This window comes from Papio anubis, chromosome 6 (genome assembly GCF_008728515.1).
Source record: "Papio anubis isolate 15944 chromosome 6, Panubis1.0, whole genome shotgun sequence".
NCBI lineage: Eukaryota > Metazoa > Chordata > Mammalia > Primates > Cercopithecidae > Papio > Papio anubis.
This window is the reverse complement of record NC_044981.1, coordinates 160,338,156-160,350,500: the sequence shown is the minus strand read 5'-3', so window position 1 is coordinate 160,350,500 and position 12,345 is coordinate 160,338,156.

Sequence of the window (12,345 nt, the reverse complement as noted above, 5' to 3'; positions counted from 1 at the left end):
ATAATATTCAGCCTTATAAGAGAAGAAAATTCTTCCATTTGCTACAACATGGATGGACCTTTAGGGCACTATATTAAGTAAACTAAGCCAGACACAGAAAGACAAATGCTATACAATCTCAATGGTGTGTGGAATCTAACTAACTCACAGAAGCAGAGAGTACAAGGGTAACTAACACCAGCTTCAGGAGCGGGAAGAAATGGGGAATGAATGGTTAAAGGGTACAAAGTTTTAGTGACGTAAGATGAATAAGCTCTGGTGATCTACTATGGTGTCTATAGCTAATAACACTGTATTGTATACTTAGAATGTCTTAAGAGGACAGATCTTAGGTTAAGTTTTCTTACAACAAAAAACAACAGAAAAGCCTCAGAAAACAATAATCATAATAAAGGGAACAGGAGGAAAATTTGGGAGGTGATGGATATCTAGGACCTTGATGGGTGATGGTTTCACAGGCGTGTATCCATCTTCAAACCCATAGATGTAGATATTAAATATGTGCAGCTTTCCATATGGCAATGAGACCTCAAAAAGGTGGTTTAAAAATGGGTTCTCTTTAGTTTTAAGATAGAATTGACAGATTGCTTATCAATGTCTAGTTACCTTTAGGTAAATGTTCACATCACCACTGGGGGGAAAAAAACTTTTGATTTCTATTTATTTTCTGTAGAGGAAGTTATTATAATAATACATTAAAAAGTCTCTAATTAGGGTACCTTTGAACCTCACTAACTTTTGAGTAGCATAAAACACAATTCAGGTGAAAGGAATTGTGGACTCACCGCTCTACATCTCAATGGCAGAGCTCCCGGGCTGAATGAACAGGTACTTCCACTCCGAGTGTACATGTAACAACATACACACATATCAGGAGGGAACAACTTCTTAACCATGGGGAAAAAGTTTTCTGTAGTGGTACATAAAGGAAATAAAATATAGGTACACAAATATTCCTTCACAGCCTCCCTAATATACCAAATGGAAACCTTTATTAAGCAAGATTTAATTTTTACAATTTGTTCTGAATTTACATGGATCTCTCTTCAGTGCAGAACTAGGCAGCAATAAGCAGAAGAGCAAAGGCTGTGCTGCAGGCCAAGGAGCTCAAGCCCTAGCCTCTCATGCGGCCTTCAGGACCCACCCTGTTGAATCTAGTTAGTCAGCACCTCCTGCCGTTCTCACCTTCAAAGTCCAAGGGAAAAGGATCAGTCACTAGCAAAACGATGAAGTCTGAGATCTCCAGCAGCATTTTAAAACATAAAGTAAAATGAAACATAGAGGGAAAAATAAAATAAAATTACAAATTCTAGCCATGATTGCACACTTACAGAATAATGTTGCCTTTGACGCCTCTTTAAGGGCTTGAAAACCCTGAGAATTTATAAAATTACAGCACCCCGGTTTGGTTTTGTACATAAAGAGTTGCCATTCAGAGACTCCTCTTTCCATCTCTACAGGGACAAAAACAATCCTCACTTAATTCTAAGGCTGCCAGCCAAGAGGGCTTCCCTACCTTTTGTCTTACTCAGCACTAAGTGTACAGCTCCACCGAGAATAGGACGCAGCCCATGGAGTTAAAGCCAAAAGAGTAATTCACTTATGCCTTTCAGTGTTTCAAAAATACAATTTCCATTTGTTATGGAATGTATGTTGCATATCCAGTCACATACCTGCATTTCAGCTGTGTCTAACGTGGTCCTAGATAATGTGCCTCCATATGCACTGCGATGTTTTCCCCTCACTTTGCTCCCACCCTACAAAACCTTAAGAACCCCCTTGTTCCTTGATAATTAAGGTTTCGGAAACATCTCTGTTAAAGGTACCCACTTCCCACGGCTTTATAACCATGGCATAAAACTTCACCTGGAATCAAAGGAAACAAGAACCATTTTCTACAAAGCATCGTTATTTTATTTTTATTTATTTATTTATTTTTTAGATGGAGTTTCGCTCTTTCACCCAGGCTGGAGTGAAGTGGCGCAATCTCCGCTCACTGCAACCTCCACTCACTGCAACCTCTGCCTCCTGGGTTCAAGGGATTCTCCTGCCTCAGTCTCCCGAGTAGCTGAGATTACACGTGCATACCACCATCCCCACCTAATTTTTGTATTTTTACTAGAGAAGGGGTTTCACCGTGTTGGCCAGGCTGGTCTCAAACTCCTGACCGCAGGTGACGCACCGTGATTTTAAAACAGTGTGAAAGAATTTATCCAATGGCTTGTATGCTGCATGAGACTGATTATACCAGCCCAACTCTGTAACTTGCTGATCAGGATCCAAGGCAGAAGAAATCCCTGTGGACTTACTCTGAGAGATGATTTATGCAATTGATTTAGTGGGGGCAGGTTATACTTTTCTGTGCCCTGCATAAAAGGGGGACAACGTATGCGGAAGTTCCAAACCAAGAAACAGATAAATCTCAAACAGAACACAGAACACTTTCCTAACAGCCATATGAAAAAGAGCCTCAGTACCTGAAATAAGTCACCAAATAAACTTTATTCCAATTTAATCTCTGATTTTCTTGTGCCACTTAACTTAGACAGCTTGCTGGAGAACATAGCTTTCAAGCAAAATCCTGAAATGTAAATATGTATGAGGTGACAGACACAAAGAAAATGAGAGAGAATCACAACAGAAGCACAACCTCTTCAGTTAGGCAGTGCCATGGAAGCACATTCCTCACAGCTGATTAAAATACACACTTTTCTTCCAAGCGACTTGGTTCCTATTTTAGAGAAGGTTTTGAATAGTCTGTTTGATATATAAAGCGAGACCAAAGAAGAGAAGGATGAACTCACCGCCAAAAGATCCTGTGAAAACTCAGTATCTACACACAAGGTCATTGCAGAAAACCACACATAGCCTTTTCCCTTTTCATTAATTTAATCGGCTGCTATAGTGCTTTTCCACACACGAAAAGTCAGGGCATCCTTCCATCCAGAGAACTCAGCATTCCAACTCTCTAACCAAGTTAAATCAGTGTCACAGCGGCATTTAGTCTCTTGGCTCCAAAAGTTGATGTATTTAAGTGTAGGGTACTTTCTGGGCAAGCATGTGGAGGAAATGATATAATAAAGGGTGGAACAAATGAATCCAGTTAGTAAACATTATTGAACACCCACACTGCACAGAACACTATTTCCAGCTCTAAGAGAGGAAGGGAGGGTGGGAAAAGGGTAAAGAGAGGAAAGGAGGCAGAGAAGGAGAAAGAAGACAATGAACAAAAGGAAAAAGAGGAAAATAACTGAAAAAGGCTGAAACCATGATAAAGTCTCCATAAGTGGAATTTACAAGAAAGCATAGAAGAGAATTAGTAGATAGAAAGATATCCCTACCCATTCCGTGAAAACTTACTTTGTGAGGAACTGAAAAAATGAAAACAAGATTGGAGGTAACCAAGTACATCAGCCACAACTGGCAACAAAAGGGAGTCACTAATCAAGCTGTTTCATGTTCTGAGGTGGTGAGAACGACCAGCTCCCAATCATTAATGCTAACTGTTTTTGTGTGGAGCTTGAAGTCTCTTCAGTTTTTCCTTTGCTGAGAACTTTCAGGTCACTTTTAAAGTTCTCATTACCTCCTTTGGTGGGCAAAAGTAGCAAGAGAAAAAAAGAAAACCCATTTTCTTGCTGGCAAATAGCCCTCACTTAATGTTTGGTTAGAAACAAATGGGAGTATGAACCAACAACACTAATGCAGGGGTGGATGTAGGCTGACTGATGGCCCAGCCAGTGGCATTTGTGGAGGGAGCACCCACTGCACTGAACATGAGGGGAGTTGGATACCGGCCAAACAGCCATCACACCAGCCAGGGTCATCACACCAGCCAGAGTCATCAAACAGGCCAGAATGATCACACCTGCCAGAATCATAACACTAGCCAGGGTCATCACACCTGCCAGGCTCATCACACCAGCCAGAGTCATCACACCTGCCAGGGTCATCACACCTGCCAGGGTCATCACACCACCCAGGGTCATCACACCTGCCAGAGTCATCACAACAGCCAGGATAATTACACCAGCCAGAGTCATCACACCCTCCAGGGTCATCACACCTGCTGGAGTCATCATGCCTGCCAGAATCATCACACCAGCTGGGGTCATCCCACCCTCCAGAGTCATCACATGTGCTAAAGTCATCACACCTGCCAGTGTGCCAGAGTCATCACATCATCTGGGGTCATTACACCAGCTAGAGTCATCTCACCAGCTGGGGTCATTACACCAGCCAGAGTCATCACACCAGCTGGGGTCATCACACCCTCCAGGGTCATCACACCTGCCAGAGTTATCACACAAGTCAGAGTCATCACACCTGCCAGAGGGCAGCAGGAGGGGCTCAGGGAAGGGAAGATGATTCATCAGGTACAGGCCAAAGGTAATGAAAATAAAAATAAGTAAATAAGGAAGAACTGGAGGGATGTGAAAATGGCATATTATTTTTATTGTAAGTGACATCAGCGAAGGCAGGTATTTCAGGGTAGCCAACTTGGCTCAGGACTGAGAGTTTTCCTGGACTTTCAGTGCTAAAACTATCCTTCTAGACTAACCAGAACAGGCAGCACCCTAGGTGTTCAACAGAAAACCTAGAAGGAAAATGTGTACCTTTGAATTTTTCAATTTGCTCTTGGGTTTGTGAAATGTTAACCTCTTACAGCTGCCTAATGTTTTTTAGGTCTAGGTTTAATTCTCCTGACAACAGTACTACCTACATAGCAGAATGCAGGAAGAGTTCACTCTGGATACAAAGTAAACAACATGGAAAGAACAGAATTAAGTACAGACTAAGGATGGCTTGTCTGGATTGGGGGAAAATCTGCATTTTATATTTTTGAGATAAACCAATGTATTATTTTCTGATACTTCAAAGATGCCAACCTTGACAACTCAGATTTGATTTTTTTTTTAAATACAGTGTCTCGCAACACTGCCCAGGCTGGAGTGCACTGGCTATTTACAGGCATGATCGCACTACTGATCAACACAGATGTTTTCACCTGCTTCATTTCCAGCCTGGGCTGGCTCACCTCCTTCTTAGGAAACCTGGTGGTCCCCTACTCCCAAGAAGTCACCGTATTGATGGTGAACTTAGTGTGAACACCCAATCAGCATAGCTCCCAGAACTCCTGGACTCACGCCATCCTCCTGCCTTAGCCTCCCGAGCAGCTGGGACTACAGGTATATGGCACTACACCTGGCAGATTTCTGAAGTGAACTGCTTCAGTGAATAGATTAAAATGATATGTTATTGGCAATTCTATTGTTTCTAAGTAAATGTATCCTTCTTAAATACTTGGGGGAGATTGAAAACTGTTTGGCTGAATCTTTAGTCACAGAGGATAACTTCTCTTTATAGTGTTTCTGCTCATCAGCAGAGGATGGAAGTCATGCAAGAGAGGACTGAAGAAAAGGCCTTGTGCAAAAGACTGTGATTGATGTCAAAGTGATGCCCCCAGGAACGAACCCATTATACCTGGGCATCCAGGACCCTTCTGCTTTTTCACTATGGGACAGCCCGAAGGTGGCTTCAAGACATTGAGGCTGCCAAGGCTACCCTGTGCTCTAAAAGTAGATTACAGTGGATGCTGGAGACACACAATGGCAATAACCCCAAAGATATGTGGCATGGTGATGGCTTGGAGAAGAATATGGTCTTGCTCAGGTATGAAACATTTTTTCTAATGAAATAATTCAATCCATGAACAGTGTTATAAGTCTGGACTAGCTACAAGTCATTAGAGGCCCACCAAGGTCATCAGTCTTGATTGCCCCTTTTGAGGGTTGGTTTTTTCAAAGGAAGCCCCAGCTTTAGACTGAGTTCCCCCAATGCATCTAGAAGGCATCCCCACCTTGCCAAGCCCTACCCAACACCAGACTCAGATCCACACTCAGGCTGTGGAGAGGCACCTCTGTGTTTATTTGCAATATTAGAAACTGAGTCATGTTCTGCGTGAAGAGCTTTACTGTGGGCATCAAGAAACAGCTCTTCCCTGTTTAACACCTAAAAGTAGACAGACAATAAATAAGATCTGACTCTATTAAAATTTTTAAAAAGCAAAATGGATAGGGCCCTCTTGAATCATCTGTGCTCACGTTGATGCACAATGAGGTACTGTGAAATCGTGGCTAAACCCCCTTCCAATTGCTTTCTGGTCAGCGCCCAAACTGCAACTGGGGGCTAAAAGAAAACAGTGTCTGAAAAACCGGTCCTGTGAAATGAAACCTCCAAGGTGACCACATGCCAAGGGTGCCAAGGGTTTGTTGTCCAGCAACAAGGGTTGTGGACTAGCAACCATGAGCCATGGCGTTGCTGGAGAGCTTGTTAGACATGCAGACCTTCAGGCCCCCAACCAGAGGCATTAAACTAGACCTTGTCTGCCGCTGGTTCGCAAGCACATTCAGGTTGAAGAAGCACTGGACGGGAAAGTAGATTGACCGCAGGACTATGGGCCATGACTCACTCTGCAGTATATTTGCTTAATTCAAATCTTAAGGGCAGGAAATAATTTTATTTGATCCAGGGATGTCAAAGGTGAAACAAAAAGGCACGGTCTGTTCTTATTGGTGCCGCTGAAACCCAAGCTAAGTAATCACTGCTTAATTCTAAAAGCAACAATAAATACAACATTTGACAATGCCTTTTCCTTGGCAAAGCACTTTTAATGTACATTATCTGTATTGACTGGTGACCACACCACTATTAGAAAATGACACACAATTACTATTTTAATCTTTATCAGTTACTGGATTTTCTGTCTCCAATTGACATTGTTTCTCAGTTCCCCAAACTGTGTCCTTATCCTAAATGTCTTCCCAGTCCTCTGTTGTTCATTCAGCCTGGTGTTCCCTAGATAAGGGTGTGCCCCGACACTTAGGAGGAAGATAAACTACAAATTCTTTGGACCGTATTTATTTACATTTCTTGTCATTTAGACAGTGAAAATTCAAACATCTATTTGCCTTTGTGACGTTTAACTTTGAGAAGAAATGATTTCAACAGAGAAAAAATATATATTATCCAGAGTCCTGATGATTTTTTTCTCTCATTAAGAAGAGTTACTTTCAGCAGTTCATCATAACTCTGTCTTCTGACTGTGAGTATCATATTATTGTCCTTGCCTTTTCTGTAAATGGCAAAATTCAGTGGGCAATTTTCCTGAATGAAAATAAGCAAAATTTCTGTAGGATTTATATCTTTCTCTTGTATCTATTTATATACCCATGTATATAGTTTAGTGTTTCCTTTAAAAGAAAAAAACAAAAGGCTGAGGAGCACAGACAAGCCTACCGTAAATATCTATTTCAGCTGAAGTGTAAGGCTGGGATATTCTGTCTTTTTCTCCACTACATGGAGGCTACATTAGTCTTTCGGAAAAAATAAAGAGGGGGAGCTCCACATATTCAAGACAAATTTTGCTGTACTCTGAATGATATGTGTGCTTTTTATGTTTATGAAACCACCATCCAGCAAAAAATAGCAGCCTAATATTTTGACATGAAGGTCATTTGAAAGTTTTACTGCCTGCAAGCATGATCCATTTTGTTGACAAAAAGCTCTCTAGGGCTCACTAAGACGCCCCAGCCGGCTCAACTTTCTCAGAGCCTGGCATTTCCGCCCCCTCCCTTTTCACCTCCTCCCACCAGACTAATTATCAGCTCATTAAGGCTGTCCTAATGAATTATGTTACGGCATTAGGAAAGGGTTTGGGCCAAATGTGGATGTCAGTGCAGGGGGATGGGAAAGGGAGAGGGAGCAGAGGGTCACAGACGCTGGTTTGACCTCACTGGGCTCCCTGCACACGCCCGAAACCGTAAAGATTTCAGCTGCATGGAAGCTCGCGTTGCTCCAACCATGCTCTTGGGAGGAGCTGGCTTCCTCATGTTCCTCAGCGTCACAGACACAGACATTCTCCTGATAGTGAGGGTTGCACACGCATGTCTGGTCAGGTATCCGAGCGTGATTGGACAGGGCAGAAAGGGACTCCGGCATTCTGCGGGGGACCCAGGCTGGCCAAAGCTGGAAGGATGTGGATTTTCTGGAGAGGCAGCCAAACATCAACAGAGGAGGGGGGGAAAGTATCCATGCAGTCTGTCTCTGTCTCTTTAAAAAACCCACATGTATAATTGTGTTCCTACTACTTGCTTATTTTATTCTTTTTGATGTTCCAGCCAACAAAATAAGAATATCCCTGTTTTTCTCCAACCTTAAGGACATAGAAATCATTGCTGCCCTGAGAACAAAGATGGCCTTTTACGCTTCGCTTGTCCCTGGCATAGCATTAACCATAACAAAATGATACAGACAGCAGCTCCAAACTAAATCAGATCCCACAACCGAGTTGAAAAACGGCATTGCCGAAGAGCAAAGTGCAGAGATACAGTTAAAATGGCAAATGGATTTTAAAGGGCTTGGTTTTTATTTTTCTCCTGCATTCAGGATTGTGTCAGTGGTATCGACCATAAGGGTATTATTTTCTTATTTCAATAACAGCCCACATCTCAAGCCTTCCATTTACCAAGTCTCAAGAACAGGCACACCAACCTTATAAAATCACATGACAAGCATCTGACTCTGACAGTTGTTTTGTTCTCTTTTTTTCTGGCTTATAATTATACTGATGTTGTTTTTCTTTATATAGCCTCCCAAAGCAGCATCCAACTGAGCTACTGAACAACCACACACAGGGGCCACTTCAGCCTCTAATGAGAGACAATCACCCTGGAGTTGGAAGTACAGAGCTAATTAATTAGCATATTTGGCAAAGAATCCTCTGTAGCTAAACAGATAATAGAGATGATGAATATCACTCCATCTATGGACTTCTACAACTATTAGAGGTAGGGGTGGTTAAATGATGCTTTTCTGAGACAACACCATGGCGAAAATTCACATTAGGGAAACACTGGTTAATTTCACCAGAAATGTACCTCTTAATGGATTCACTGCCTCTAAGCTAATGTAAATCTATACAGAGCTCTGAGTTGACATTTCTATGCAGATCCCTAAATCTTTTAAGGTAATTTTAATCATGTCACTGAAGCAGCAGCCATGGACACCTCGGAATGGAAGAGCCTTCGAAGATTAAGGGCTGTCAACTACAAGACATGTCATTCAAAAGCCCTTAGCCTCCTCCATTCACCTGACAGACTCCATGCAGAGATTTTCTTTGGTGCACATTTCTTCTTCAATCCTTTTCTCTTTTTTAACAGCCAACACAATTTAAGAACTTACAGACTGATGATACTTTAAATGTGGGGAAGGGCTGGGTCCAGTGGCTCACGCCTGTAATCCCAGCACTTTGGGAGGCTGAGGCAGGCAGATCACCTGAGGTCAGCAGGTCGAGACCAGCCTGGTCAATATGGTGAAATCCCATCTCTACCAAAAATACAAAAATTAGCTAGGTGTGCTGGCACACACCTGTAATTCCAGCCACTCAGGAGGCTGAGGCAGGAGAATTGCTTGAACCCGGGAGGCAGAGGTTGCTGTGAGCAGAGATTGCACCACTGCACTCCAGCCTGGGCACAGAGTGAGACTCTGTGTCAAAAAAAGTAAAAAGAAAAAATAATTGTGGGGAGGGAAGTATGTAAATGTTGGCCAAGAGAGGCCAGGGAACATAAAAATAGACCTGTGTGCACATTAAACTCTTTAGCCATACGTTAGCTCATCCATATGGTGCTGGAAGAACTTCTGTTCCTCAAAATATCCAAATGATAAGAAGACATCCAATCCCATGCTTAAACACGTTTTAGTATTGTCCTCTGTAAGAAAATGGACTTGATAAAATGCCTTAGCCACACTAAAACACTACTGCATGCCAGGCACCAGGCAAAGTGATCATTCATTTCATTCCCACAACTGCCTAGACATACGAGCATCCTTTTCGATTTACAGATGGGGAAACTGAGGCCTAAGAAGGCTAAGTCACTGCCTGAGATTACAATGGTCAATGGCAGTGGCAAGTTTTAAATGATGACCCCCGGTGCTACAGCGCCCACCATTTTATGTTTGTATTTATTTTAGTGTGGTGAGAACAGTTATGAGATGCATTCTCAATGTTGTACAGCAGAGCTTTTGAGCGTATTCATCCTGCTGGACTGAAACTTTACACCTGCTGATTACTCACTCCCAGTTCCCCCTTCTCCAATGCCCTGGAAACCCTCATTCCACTCTGATTCTATGAATTTGACTATTTTTGATCCCTTGTATAAGTGGGATCATGCAGGACGTATCTTTCGGTGACTTGCTTATTTCACTTCACGTAATATCCTCAAGGTTCATCCAAGCTACCGCATGTTGCAGAATCTCCTTCCTTTTTGAGGTTGAATAATATTCCACCGTGTATGTGTATAGCACCATTTTTTAATTTATTCATTGTTGATGGACACTTTGGTTGTTTCTACGTCTTGTCCATTGTGAATAGTGTTGCAGTGAATGTGGGAGTGCTAGTATCTCTTCAAGATCCTGATTTCAATTCTTTTGTATAAATGCCCATAAGTGGGATTGCTGGATCATATGCTAATTCTATTTTTAATTTTTTGGCAGAACCTCCACACTGTTTTCCATAATGGCTGAGATTTCCACCAACAGTGCAGCAAGGGACCCAGTTTCTCCCCACCATCGCCCACACTTGTCTTTTACTTGTTTGATGTACTGGCAGGTGTAAGTTAATGCCTCCTCGCCTGGGGCTGCATTGCTTCCAATCAGTCCAGGTATTCCCTAGAAGCCTGGCCCAGCCCTGTGACCGCTTATCCGCCAGACTTCGCTTTTATTACCAGGACGAGGACTAAGTGTTGCGCTTCTCTGCTGTTCTAGGCAGCGGGGTAGGCCATGGCTGCAGGTGCAGTCCTAGAGAAAGGCTGGACTTTGTCAAGAAAAATCCAAGCTAGGGCTAGCCTGGAGAGTTGGGCCCTGGTGCTGGGAGCCCGTGAGTGCCTGGAGCCGTCCCGCCCCGCCCCGTTGGGCAGGAGAGCTGAGTCAGGAGCACACCTGGCTCCATGCTGCCGCGGGGGATTTCCTGTCCCGCGAGTCCCTCCTGGCCACTGCTGGCACGGGCTTTGGTGGCAGGGGACAGGGTGTGAGTTTTGCTGGGGGTTGGTTTTTCTGTCTGGAGCCTCCGAGTTGAGAAGGACCCGTCGCGCTTTCCTGGCCTGGAGAGGGGCCCAGGCGGGCTCCAGAGCCACTCAGCCGGCGCCCCCTGCCAGGCCATGGGTGGCCTCCCGGGAGCTGGGTTCAGGTGCCCATGAAGCCACCGGCGCCGCCCACACAAGCCCGCACAGGGCCAGAGGCCGTGCCTCGCACTCTCCTTGGCGCACTGCCCCCGCTTTTCTCTGTTCCTTTCCAGTGCCCCAGCAGGGAGGCGGTCACCTGCACAGCTCCTGTGGAGGGGAGGGGTCCTGGAGTGAGGCTGGCGGTGGTGGGGCGGGGGGGTGGGGCAGGAGATGACTACAGGCCCAGGTGCCCTGCTGAGAAGCCCAGACCAAAGCCCAGGGGTGTCGGATGCATGCTTGCTGGATGCTAAGGCTCAGAGAGATGCTCCAGGCGAATAAACCAGTCCTCTCTCCCCACCCAACAGAAAAGCTCTGTTGTGCAAGGAGCTACCTTTCAAGTCCCTGCGAAAAGATCTGAGAGGATATGAGGAAGGAATGAGTGGGCATGAATACCAGCCGCAGGACCAGCCCTAATAAACAACCCAAGGCCAATCCTCAACCCCTCTTCCACGGGTGGCCTGGAAAGGGTCCATCAGCACCACCCCGTCACTGGCCAAAGACCTTGGTGCTTAAATAAATGCAAACACCCATGAAGGGAATATGTGTCAGGGCATGGCAAGTTCTACAGCAGTAACTTAGGTGTTCTTTTTTTAATTTTAAATTTTGTTTTGTCCTTTTGAGTATTTTGCTTATGGCAGAGTCAATGTGGAGTCATCCCCAAATCACTTTGTGGAAACGGATGCCCGCGTATTGAATAAGCATTCAGAGCCTGTTCTTTGATGGTTTGCATTGACTCCCCAACGTGACATATTTTCTAGTGACATGAGAGCCTCCAAGGGGGAAAATGATAATATGCATTATTATTTTGCTCTTAATAGCTACTGGTAAATAATAGAACATTAGCTCTATTCTGGTTCACTGTGCTTAAAATAGTTGCTTTGGAGCCAAAACAGAAGTTAGACATCAGAAAAACAACTTCACAAGATTCATATTTTAAGAGTAGTTCACTCTAAAATCAAAAATGACAGAGCAGAGCACCAAGGAAATCAGAATATAAAGAGCTCCATCTTTTTTTTTTTTTTTTTTTTTTTTGACACGTTCTCGCTCTGTCACCCCGGCTAGAGTACAG